Raw genomic sequence first — 11,892 nt, 5'->3', positions numbered from 1 at the left:
AGGCGTTTCTGGGTCCAGGCTGGTATACTGTAATAGGGCTTGAGGGAGTCTGTCTAAGAACTCAGAGGGAGCTTTTGAAAATTGACTATTTACGAGCTGCTTTTTTCAGACCTGCTATTAAGCAGCAGGCGAAGATATCTCGAGAGCGGAGACTCACGGTGGTGTTATAATCTCAGTGTGGGTCTTGTTCTGGGACAGCGGTGGGGCCAGGGAGATAGGTGGGGTCAATCCTGTGGGTTTTGGTGGCATGCGTTTGGGCGAAGTCTCAAACTCGTCTATGCTCTTCAGGAAGGAGGGTATTGGCTAGGAGCATGAAAATGTCATGATGTGTGAGGCTGTATGACTGGAGGGTCTATTGAAACTCTCTGATATATGTTGTGGGATCAGTGGAAAAGGAACTTAGGCGTTTCTCAAAGTTGGGCTAAATCTCCTAAGGAGAAAGGGACGTGAATGCGCACAATGCTTTCGGATCTTGCTACGTCTAGGAGAGGCGGGCGATAATTTTAGGAGGCGCTGGGGACTGAGTCTGAGGAGGACTGAAGGGTTCTGGCTCAGTCTGTGGGGGAGAAACAGGTGATGGGGCAAAGACAGAGGAGGCTCTTGGAACTTAGAGGGGGGCTGAAAGGCTCAGGCTTGAACTGCAAGGGGAGTGAGGTGGGGGAGGAGATGGTGGGGGAGGAAGGGGGAGGGGTTGTTGTAGGAGAGGAGGGGAAAGGGAGTGAATGGGAGGCTTTTGTAGGGGAGACAGCTTGCAGGCTAGGAGAACTTGGGGGGATGCGGGGGGGGGGAGGAGGCGGTGGCAGCGGCGAGGGAGGCGGGAGGAGGAGGGGAAAGGGAGTGAATGGGAGGCTTTTGCGAGGGAGACGGCTTGCAGGCTAGGAGAACTTGGGGGGAGGCTGGGGGAGGAGGCGGAAAGCTTCGGTATAGGGAATCTCCTTCCATTCTTTCAGGCGCTGGAAGTAGTTAAAAAGATCGCGAGTGATGTTAGGATCAAGAGCTCCCCCTGTGGGCCATTGGTTGTTATTGTCTAGGGGGTATGTCGGCCAATTTGGGAGCAGTATTTGCAGAGAAGTTTTGGTTTTTATATCAGGCGTCAGGGAGAGGGTGGCTAGATACTTGAGCAGGCATTCAAGAGGTGAACTTCCAGGGAGGGATGAGGAGGCTCCCATGGCTAAAGGACAGAGAAGGAGACAAACAGGGGAAGACGAACGGAGATCCTCGGAGTGGGAACAGACCGCAGGGAGACAAAGGGCGTCCCCGATGATCCTTGGGGGTCTGCGGAAACTCGCATACGAGTCGGTTTCTTAGGAAGTGTGGGTCGTCACCCAGACTTCTCTAAGAAGGCAGAGTGCCGGAGTCCGAGGTACATAGTACTAGGAGTTTTTGGCAGATGGAACGGATTTCGGCAGGTAGAACAGAAGGAAGAAGTGGAAAAGGGAGCGTTCTCATCCACAAAGGAGTCACCTCGTTTATGGCTGTTGGAGGAGGGGCCTGAGGGTCTGTCGCAGCTGTGAAGGCCGGAGGCGGCAATTTATGGCTGTTGGAGGGGGGCCTGAAGGTCTGCTGCAGCCGCGAAGGCCGGAGGTGGCAATTTATGGCTGTTGGAGGGAGGCCTAAGGGTCTGCAGCAGCCGTGAAGGCCGGAGGTGGCAATTTATGGCTGTTGGAGGGGGACCTGAGGGTCTGCTGCAGCCGTGAAGGCCGGAGGTGGCAATTTATGGCTGTTGGAGGGGGGCCTGAGGGTCTGCTGCAGCCATGAAGGCCGGAGGTGGGGAGAGTTCCTTCTTCATCCCCGAGCATCAGGGCCTTGCCGGACGATCACAGTCAATGGCACTGCGACAGCTCGGGGAAGAGTGGCCCACTCTGGGGGAAAACTTAACTAAAGGCCAAAGAGGAGTGGTGAGTGTGAGGAGCCAGCGCCGGAAAAAGAGGATAAGGGCAAGCTGCTGCTGGTGTCGGTGGAAAGACGGGGCCCAGTTGGGGTGTCCCGTCTCCCGGGTTTCAGCACCAATGAAAGGAAGGGAGCGACACACAGCAGCAATTCACCAGAGAATTCCGCTTTATTGGGGAAAGGTGCTGGGTTATATAGGAAGGGGCATGGGGTGATTGTGGTGTCAATTCTACGGGGCTGGTGGCTATTGGCTAGGTGCTGGGAGTGGGAGTGGGGAGAGAGGTGATTGGTCTTTAGGTGGCGCCGTTGGGAACTGAGGACCAGGAAGAGAAGCCAGAAGTTCACCATCTTACTGGTGGGGACCCTTCAAGTATCACAGTGGTTCAGGGGAGAAAAGATGGCTAAAAGTATAGAGAATCAAATAGACAGATTTATTTTGGAGATTAATTATATGTGAGGGGAAAAGAAAGGGAGGAAATACTCCACTGAAATAAATTCCACTAGAAAGAAAAGTTCTTAAACATTTAATACAAGGGGTCAGTTATTAAATGCCAAGCAGATGCTTATTCCTAAAATGAACTTTCAAGAAAAACAGCAAAGCAACCCTGGTCAAAAATACCTAATCATTATTAATAACAATTGTTTTTAATTGATCATAGTAAATTTAACTTACTCTGAATTGGCACTAGACTTATAGACTTAATCTTTTTTAGAATCATCAAATCCAAGGACCTTTACACATAACAGAATTCTGCTTTTGTGTCCCTGTTTTTCTTCATTAGCAATCAGTGGGCTCATATGACTCCAACATAACTTTGAAAACATATTACAAAGGCTAAATACTTAATGTCCTTCATCATTAGTGAAGCTTATACAGAGTGACTTCTGAAAAATATTAGATTCTTCTGCTGTCTGTTTTCAACTCCCCTTTATGAAAGTAAATATGTGTTCTCAGAAATACAGTGGGTTCCTCGACAAATGACTTTAAAAGAAAAAAGTAAAAGTATTGTAAGAAATGGAAGTTAATAGTGCAATCACTAGAACCTAGCCACCCTCCCCCACCAAGGGCAGAGTCCATTGAACCCCAGTCTAGTTACATACATTCAGATAGAGTCTTGCAGATCTGTAGAGATTTTATTGGCTCCAAACATCCCTCATGCCATGAGAATCAGTGAATACTGAATCCTTAATTTAAAATGACCAGAAAGGGATTTAAAAGAATTTATACATTGTGTCATAATTACTCTTCCAGTCTCCTCCCAAACCCCACAAACTGTATTCCCCTTCCCACACAGCACTCTAAGCACTCACACCTGTATTTGGGAAGAGGTATCAGCTTGCTGCTCCCACCTTTTAATCTTGGTCCTAGAGGTTTCTCAGAATGTGAATATTCCTAGTAAGAAATTACTGGGCTCCCTGGAACTCCATGTCAAATTTCAAAAGGCAAAATATGGATATAACATAGAAGAAGGGGTGGGGACTCAGACTCTCTAAGTTGCTCATTTATACTTTTATTTACAGAGGATTCCAATAGATACCGAGGCCTGAATGCATGAATGTTTAACAAAGGTATTCTAACTCACTTAGGACAGAGGAAAGCATTATCCAGGTATTCAACCTTTAAAAGCCACTCTGCCATGAGATGCTCCCAAGTAGCTACTAGCAGATGGAGCTAAGTTTTAGCTTTCTATTCCCAACAAATCCACTGCTATTTAGGATTCCATGTTATCAATACTACTCATAGTTTATATTATTGGAAGAGAATTTTCTTTATAACTCTAAACTGGGGCAAATTCATATCTCTTTTCCAGGTAAACATAGCCCTGTTTCAACATAGCCCATTAATAATTCTTTCACCTTGGCCTACTGTGGATGGCTAGGATTGCTGTTTTAACATGACAGAAACTAAGGCTAACTTTTTCTAGTTGATCTGACTCTTTTACACTTGAAATTAGTATATAATATTACTAAATTAGTAAGTTAATCATCTAATTTGACATAAGTCCAGTTTCAAAAGTTACATAAAAGAAATGATTGAAAAGTTCCATTAGTTCACATTACATAGCTACATAGTTTGAATCAGTTTCTGCTATAAGTACAATGATGTGAATTCCAGATGATATTCCATTTATGTGAGAATAGATATTCTATTAAATGTAAAGCCTAGTATAATCCCCAAATACCTCTACAACACTCTCCTTCAAGAGCATATCAATTCTGACCAAAAGTTATTCAGTCCACACTCAATATGTGAATGAGAATAAAGAAGCAACCCAGTTTAATATTTTAGTTTTAAAGAAAAAAGTAGCTATTGATATGTAAGTCTTTATTTTCTTTCCCAAGTGGTTTAAATATAAATCTGGGTTCCCATAAGTCTTTACACAGTCATTTGATATTTGCTGGTCCTTTCACGGCTCACAGACTTATGAATATCCTCAGTGCCCCCAGCACCATCTCTGGCTTCATCCTCCTGGGCTTCCCTTGCCCCAAGGAGGGGCAGATCCTCCTCTTTGTGCTCTTCTCTGTGGTCTACCTCCTCACCCTCATGAACAATGGTTCCATCATCTGTGCTGTGAGCTGGGATCAGAGACTCCACACCCCCATTTACATCCTACTTGCCAACTTCTCCTTCCTGGATGTCTGGTATGTCACCTCCACTGTCCCCAACATGTTAGCCAACTTCCTCTCTGACACCAAGATCATCTCCTTCTCTGGCTGCTTTCTCCAGTTCTACTTTTTCTTCTCCATGGGTTCTACAGAATGCTTTTTCCTGGCTGTTATGGCATTTGATCGATACCTTGCCATCTGCTGGCCTCTGCATTGCCCTGCTCTTATGACTGGACATCTCTGCACCAAACTTGTGGTCAACTGCTGGGTACTTGGTTTTCTCTGGTTCTTGATTCCCATCATCATCATTTCCCATATGTCCTTCTGTGGATCTAGAATAATTGACCACTTCCTGCATGACCCAGGTCCTCTTCTAGCACTCACTTGCAAAGAAGCTCCTGTGGTAAAACTTGCCTTCTCTACTTTAAGTCTTCTGCCCATCATCATTATTTTTATTTTCATCATGGGGTCTATGCTCTGATCCTAAGAGCTGTCCCTTCAGCAGCTGAGAAAAGAAAAGCTTTCTCCACCTGTGGGTCTCATCTGGCTGTGGTTTCACTCTTTTATGGTTCAGTACTGGTCATGTACAGAGCCCATCTTCTGAGCACGAAGCTGGAACATGCAAGATTGTGACTCTGTTTTATTCTGTCGTGACCCCACTCTTTAATCCTAGGGTATATAGTCTGAGGAAGAAAGATATGAAAAAGGCTGTAAAGCAATTTCTGAGAATATAAAAAGATGTTAATTGAAAAGGTTCTTGGGCAATTGAAGCCCAGAATTGTAATTAACTTACTTATAAAGATTTACAAAAGTATCTTACTTATTTTCAGTTTAAAATAAAACTGGTTTTCAACTTTACATTTCCCTGTATGGCCCCGGAAGATGACTGGTTAGCCAGAGATGGGTAAGATTCCTCAAGGGAGGAACAACCTAAGACAGGCACAGTTGCAGGGGTGCCATCAGGTGAGAAATTGGGGATCAACAGAGGTGAGACTTAGAACCTCACCCCCCGTTTTGAGAGAAATCTTCTGCATCCGTGGATGTTTTGTTGCCCTTGTCTTGCTTGGATTAATACTTAGTCTATAGGCACAGACCTGATCATCTACATTTGCCCTCTTACAGCACTAAACTATGTTTTCTACCTTTATCTTGCATCTACCTACCACTTCAGCATTTTATTTAAAAATAATAATAATAATAATAATAAGGGAGAAATGTGGGATTCACATATAAATCAAGTATAAAAATCAAACTAATAATCATAATTGACCTGATTGTTTATAGTTCATGATGTGTGATCAAAACCGAAAGTTTCTGTGATGACTGCCCTTGCACTGTTCACCATGTAAGAACTTATTTTAAAAAAATAAAAATAAAAATAAAAACTGGTTTTATTAGATAAATGTTCATCCTAGTATTGACCAAAACTTCAATCACCTGTGAGCATGTGTATGTTGTTTATTTCTTCTCTTGGTTCTCAGTCATTTGTCCTGTTCCTAAGTGTGCCTCAATTTCTTTAATTGAATGCTGAACATTGTATTTTAAAAATTATAAAGATAATAGACATAGTAACTCAACAGAAGTTAAGTTTTCTTCTAGCAGTAGAGATAGCACATGGCATATTACTTTATTCTCATTTAATGGCTGTTTTTAAGTGTTATAAAAATAGTCTGTGTCAGTTGTGCTCTTATTTCAAAAACATGACCCTTACTCTAGGGACACAGCCTTTCTGAGATCTCAACTGCAAGCCTGAACTGTTTTCAGGTCCTTCCCATTTAGTGAGCCCTAACTCCCTATTTCTGTACTACGTGCATCCTGTGACTCCTGAAATCTCTGCTTAGCTCTTTAGACTCCAGTTTCTGTTTTCCACTAGATTTCTTGAAATCTCATCTTGCATATGAATGGCTTAGGAATCCAAAAAATATGTTGAAGGGATATTGCATCATATTATGAGCCTCACTTCTTTGTGGTCCTCCTCTCTGCAGAATTTGTTTCTCAAACCCAACTGCTTTGGCAGCCACAAACAACAAATTCTTTCTCTCTTCAGTTGCATGAAACTACTGCTCTCTGATGAGACTTTATTTTTCCATTCCCCAATCTTTCCCACATGCCTCCATATCCCCACACCCCCTCTACCCAGTGAATTGTCAAATATCCTCAGGGAAAAACAGCCAGGGTGAATGCGGGACTCATCTCCTTGTCCCTCCCTTCTTGGAGTTGTAGTCCCTGTAGCCTTGCCTGTGTGGATTGCTCTCCAGTGCCTTCAAATGGTTGTTTATATATTTTTGCCACGTTTTATAGTTAATTTTGGTGGAAGGATTAATTTAATACAAGCTGCTCAGTCATTATCATAATCAGAAATTCTTTCTATTATATCTAAATTCCATACATTCTCACTTCTTCCCTTTTAGAAGATGACCTAGAGACTGGTATAAACACAAGTGTGGGATATAGGCCTATTTTTCTTTACAAGCAGCTCCAGATTCCTAAGGAATGCACCCTTGGCAAGTGAAGGGAGGGGAGGTTACTTACAGAATAATAAGAAGTAAAACCAGGACCACAGAGAATAGAGTTCAGCCATATTTTTTTTTAAATGGGAGGCAGCCACAATTGTAGATCAGTAAAAATATTTACTCATTATTTGTATTAGTAACTTGTGCTAGTCCTCCTTGAATCCCTCCTGGCCCTGAATGAAAGGTCATTCTATTACTGATGTGTCTTTTCCAATTCAACTAACTGATTCTGCAGATGAAGGACGTGAGGATTGGAGTAATTTGCTGAGAATAATAAATCTAATGGTAAAAGACAAAAATTTCCTATCCACCACATTTTTCACTAGCCTAAGTTGCTTTTTCTTTACTAATTAGTCCTATATTTCCATCTTTAGAACTTTTCAATTATTTGCCCAGCAATAATTTAGGACTTCTCAAACATTTGCCAGTTAAACAATATTTGTCTCCTTAATACCCATAAATGAAGAATAACTTTCTAGAGGGATTTTCTGATAATTTGATCTACAAAATCATTTACCCCTACAATTCTGTTAGGAAGGAAAGGACTCAGCTCAGTGTCACAGGGAAGTCAGATACAGTGAGACAAGAGACCAAAGTCAAGAAAGCAAACTAAGTTTTAATACACTCTGCAGAGAGTCAGAGAGTGGGCCTGCCTAAGGTGAGACAGGCAGGCATGGATGCTCATTCTGAGGCTTCTTTTATGTGGTTTTGGCAGGGCAGAGAGGTCCTTGACTGACAGCTGTCAGCTCTCTAGGTTTGTTCTGATTGGTTAAATGAGGACAGGGGTTGTGCTGTGCCTGTGCCTCTGATGGTTCTTATCTGGGGGGAGCCTGGACATTTCCTGAGTCACTCTTGGACCCTGTGGCTTCATCTGATTAACTTTCTGAGTCATTTCTGGCTTTCGGCTCTATCTGATCAACTCCCTGAGTCATTTTTCGGAGGCCCTCTCTCCTTTTCATCCCACTCATTTCCATCTTTCTGTCTAACAATTCTAGGATTCCTTAGAAACCTATTCATTTATAGAACAGTTGACCCAGGCTCCAAAGAACACCTTAAAATTGATTTACTCAGACTTTTTGGTATTTTAGAGAAAAAATAAGAAATGTCTTTCTCCTCTTAGGACTTGTACACATTTATATTTAGTCATCCTATCCCTAATTGTTCAATTACACATTTTTTGTTCAATTTACATATTGTTGTTGATCATCTACAATACCAGACATTGAGCTAGAAAAGAAAGTTGATACAAAAGTACATAAGATACATTTCTTCCACATCAGGCTCACAGTCTTAAATAGACATGTATGATAAAATTGCAATGGTTTTCTTTTTATTAAATGGCACAAGTGCAACAAGAATGGAAAGACTAAATACTAGGGGAGATCATGAGAAGGAGCATGTGTGTAAACATAGATCTGTCGTGAGAAAGAGGATTTAAGCAGAGCTAATTATAGGGCATTGTCTTTTTGCAAATGTGCCATACTTTACAGAGTAGAAGTGCCTTTAGAAATTCTCTAAGCCTTTATGTAACCACTAACCACTCCTAGAGATTGTTAATGACTTCCCAAAAACAAAATAAGTAAGACTACAAAATACAATGTAAATTATAGCCCAAAATGAAATATTATTTTTAAATGTTAAGTAAATACAGGTTTTAATAGTAGAAAGCTAGGTTACCGCAATCTACCATCTTGCTAAGAATAAAGAAAAATACTGAATTAAAAGAAAAACAAAACTTGAAAATACTGAAAATCTAAACAGACAACAAGAAAGTCAATTTTTTAATGAAAGTCTGAGTAGTGAACACTAAAGCCATTTATGTTCAAAGAGTAATTGTCTACAATTCAAAATCCTTATGCTTCATGACAAGCTTGACTGGAAATATGAAGATGGTAACCCAGGGCTCACAGGAAGTTGGAGCCCTTAGTGGGCATTATCCTCATGTAAGTATAAACCAGAACTAAACCTTATACCATTCTGAAGGAAAATAGAAGATTAACAATCCCTGGAAGTTTGTGGCCATGGTTCAGCTGTTGCTTGGGTTTACATATACCATTTTCTCTAATTTCCCCAATATATTGCCTGCAATATATTCTTCTTTTGGTTCCAACATAATTAACTTTCTCCTAAAGACTCTGCCATCCCCTTGCCTTTGTCTCTTTTTATGAATGGACACACACACATAAACACAAAGACGTACACACTTGTACCTTACAATACTATAGTTCTTAAAAATTTTTTTAAGAATTTTAATACTCCTGCATAGACCATAGGTTAGGCCACAAACCAGTCTTAATAAATTTTGAAAAATTGAAATCATACATATCTTTTCCAATTACAATGTAGTGAAACTAGAACTCAACAGCAGAAGAAAAACTGGTAAGTTCACAAATAAGAACAAATTAAACAATACACTCTGAAACAACCACTAGGCCAAAGAAAAAAATCACAAGGGAAATTATAAAAGATCTTGAAAGAAATGAAAATGAAGTCACAAAATATACTAACACTTACAGGATGCAGTGGAAGCAGTGACAACCGAAAAATTTATAACTGTATAGTTTTACATTAGAAGAGAAGAAAACTCTCAAGTCAAAAATATAACTTTACACTTTAAGGAACTAGAAAAACAAACTGGACTGAGAGAAAAAGGAAGAAAATAATAAAGATTAGAGCAGAGAAAAAAAAAATAGAGAACAGGAAAATAAATAAAACCAAGAGTTGGTTTCTTAAAAGATCACTAAAATTGACAAGGCTTTAGCAAGATTGACTAAGAAAAAAAGTGAGGATTCAAATAAATAAAATCAGAAAGTGGGGACATTACAACTTACTTTTAGAAATAAAAATGCCTTTAAAAGAGTACAATGAACAATTGTTGATAAAAATATATTGGCTGGGGACACGGGGAGGGCTGTGCAACACAGAGAAGACAAGTAGTGATTTTACAGCATCTTACTACGCAGATGGACAGTGACTGTGAAGGGGTTTGTGGGGGGGACTTGGTGAAGGGGGGAACCTGGTAAACATAATGTTATTTCTGTAATTGTGGATTAATGATACCAATATATATATATATATATATATATATATATATATATATATATATATATATATATATATATAGGCTAACCTAGATGAAATGAGAAAATTTCTAGAAATACCTAGCTCACCAAAACGAATTGTGAAGAAATAGAAAATCTGAGTAAATCTATGGAAAGTAAAAAGAGATTAAATCATTAATCAAAAACCTAACAAAAAAATTCTAAGTACAGATGGCTTCTCTGGTGAATTCTACAAAACATTTAAAGAATTAACAATAATTCTCAAAGTCCTCAAAAATATCAAATATGAAGGGATATTCCTACCTCATTCTGTGAGGCCAGCATTAGTCTGATATCAATGTGTGACAAAGACACTACAAAAAAAGAGAACTACAAAACAATATCACTTGTAGATTCAAAAATCCTCAAACCAAAGTCAACAACATATTCAACAGCATATCAAATTCAACAGCATACTAAAAGGATCGTACACCATGACTAGTAGGATTTATTCCTTCGGAGTTCAACATATGAAAATAAATCAATGTAATAACCACACTGACAGAATGAAAGAAAAACCACATGATTATCTCAATTGATATATAAAAGGTGTTTAGGAGGAGGGGCGGAAGATGGCGGCGTGAGTAGAGCAGCGGAAATCTCCTCCCAAAACAACATATATCTATGAAAATATAACAAAGACAACCCTTCCTAGAATAAAGACCAGAGGACACAGGACAATATCCAGACCACATCCGCACCTGAGAGAACCCAGCGCCTCGCGAAGGGGGTAAGATACAAGCCCCGGCCCCGCGGGAGCCGAGCGCCCCTCCCCCCAGCTCACGGCGGGAGAAGAGCAGGCAGAGCGGGAGGGCGACGGAGCCCAGGACTGCCGAAAACCCAGCCCCCGCCATCCGGGCCAGAGTGCAGGGCGCTCGATACTAGGAAAACAGGGCAGCAAGAACAGTGAGCAGGCACTGGAGGCTGGGCGCCAGAGGACATAAGAAAAGCACGCGACCATTTTTTTTTTGCTTTTTTGCTGTTTTGTTTTGGCGAGCGCTTTTTGGAAGTCTTAAAGGGATAGGGACCCCAATACTAGGGAAAATGGGCAGCAAGAACAGTGAGCGGGCACTGGAGGCTGGGCGACAGAGGACATAAGAAAAGCGCGCGACCATTTTTTTTTTTTTTTGCTTTTTTGCTGTTTTGTTTTGGCGAGCGCTTTTTGGAAGTCTTAAAGGGATAGGGACCACAATACTAGGGAAACAGGGCAGAAAGACCGGTGAGCAGAGGCCTGAGGCTGGCACCGGAGAATAAAGAAAAACGAACGACCACCCCACTTTTTTTTTTTTTTTTATTAAAAACTTTTTTTTTTTTTTTAATTAAAAAAATTTTTTTTTTCTTATTATTTTTTTTTTGTGTGTGGTCGTTGTTTTGTTTTGGCGGGTGCTTTTTGGAAGTCTTAAAGGGGCAGGGCGGGTCACTTAATCCAGAGGTAGGGAATCCGGGATCTCTGGGCACCCTAAACCCTGGGCTGCAGGGAGCAGGCAGGCCCCTTACGGAGATAAATAGCTTCCCAGCAGCTCCAGCTCCAACGCGAATCCACCATTTTGGAGTAGCTGCCCGAGCCAGGCCACGCTCACGGCAACAGTGGAGATTAACTCCATAGCAGCCAGGCAGGAAGCAGAAACCCTGTCTGCACGCAGCTGCGCAGCACAAGCCAATAGAGGTCGCTGTTCTCCCAGGAGAGGAGGGCCACAAACCAACAAGAAAGGAAGTCCTTCCAGCCGTCACTCGTCCCAGTTCTGCAGACTATTCCTATCACCGTGAAAAGGCAAAGCTAC

The 11,892-nt window shown here is 41.4% G+C and overlaps 1 pseudogene; it reads left to right on the top strand.

The window, feature by feature from the left end:
- Window positions 1-4,300: 4,300 nt before the first annotated feature.
- On the top strand, window positions 4,301-5,231 carry LOC118909845 (olfactory receptor 11G2-like; annotated as a pseudogene).
- Window positions 5,232-11,892: the final 6,661 nt, after the last annotated feature.

The sequence above is a fragment of the Manis pentadactyla genome, chromosome 11 (genome assembly GCF_030020395.1).
Source record: "Manis pentadactyla isolate mManPen7 chromosome 11, mManPen7.hap1, whole genome shotgun sequence".
Lineage (NCBI taxonomy): Eukaryota > Metazoa > Chordata > Mammalia > Pholidota > Manidae > Manis > Manis pentadactyla.
This window is presented reverse-complemented; position numbering and strand designations above follow the sequence as displayed.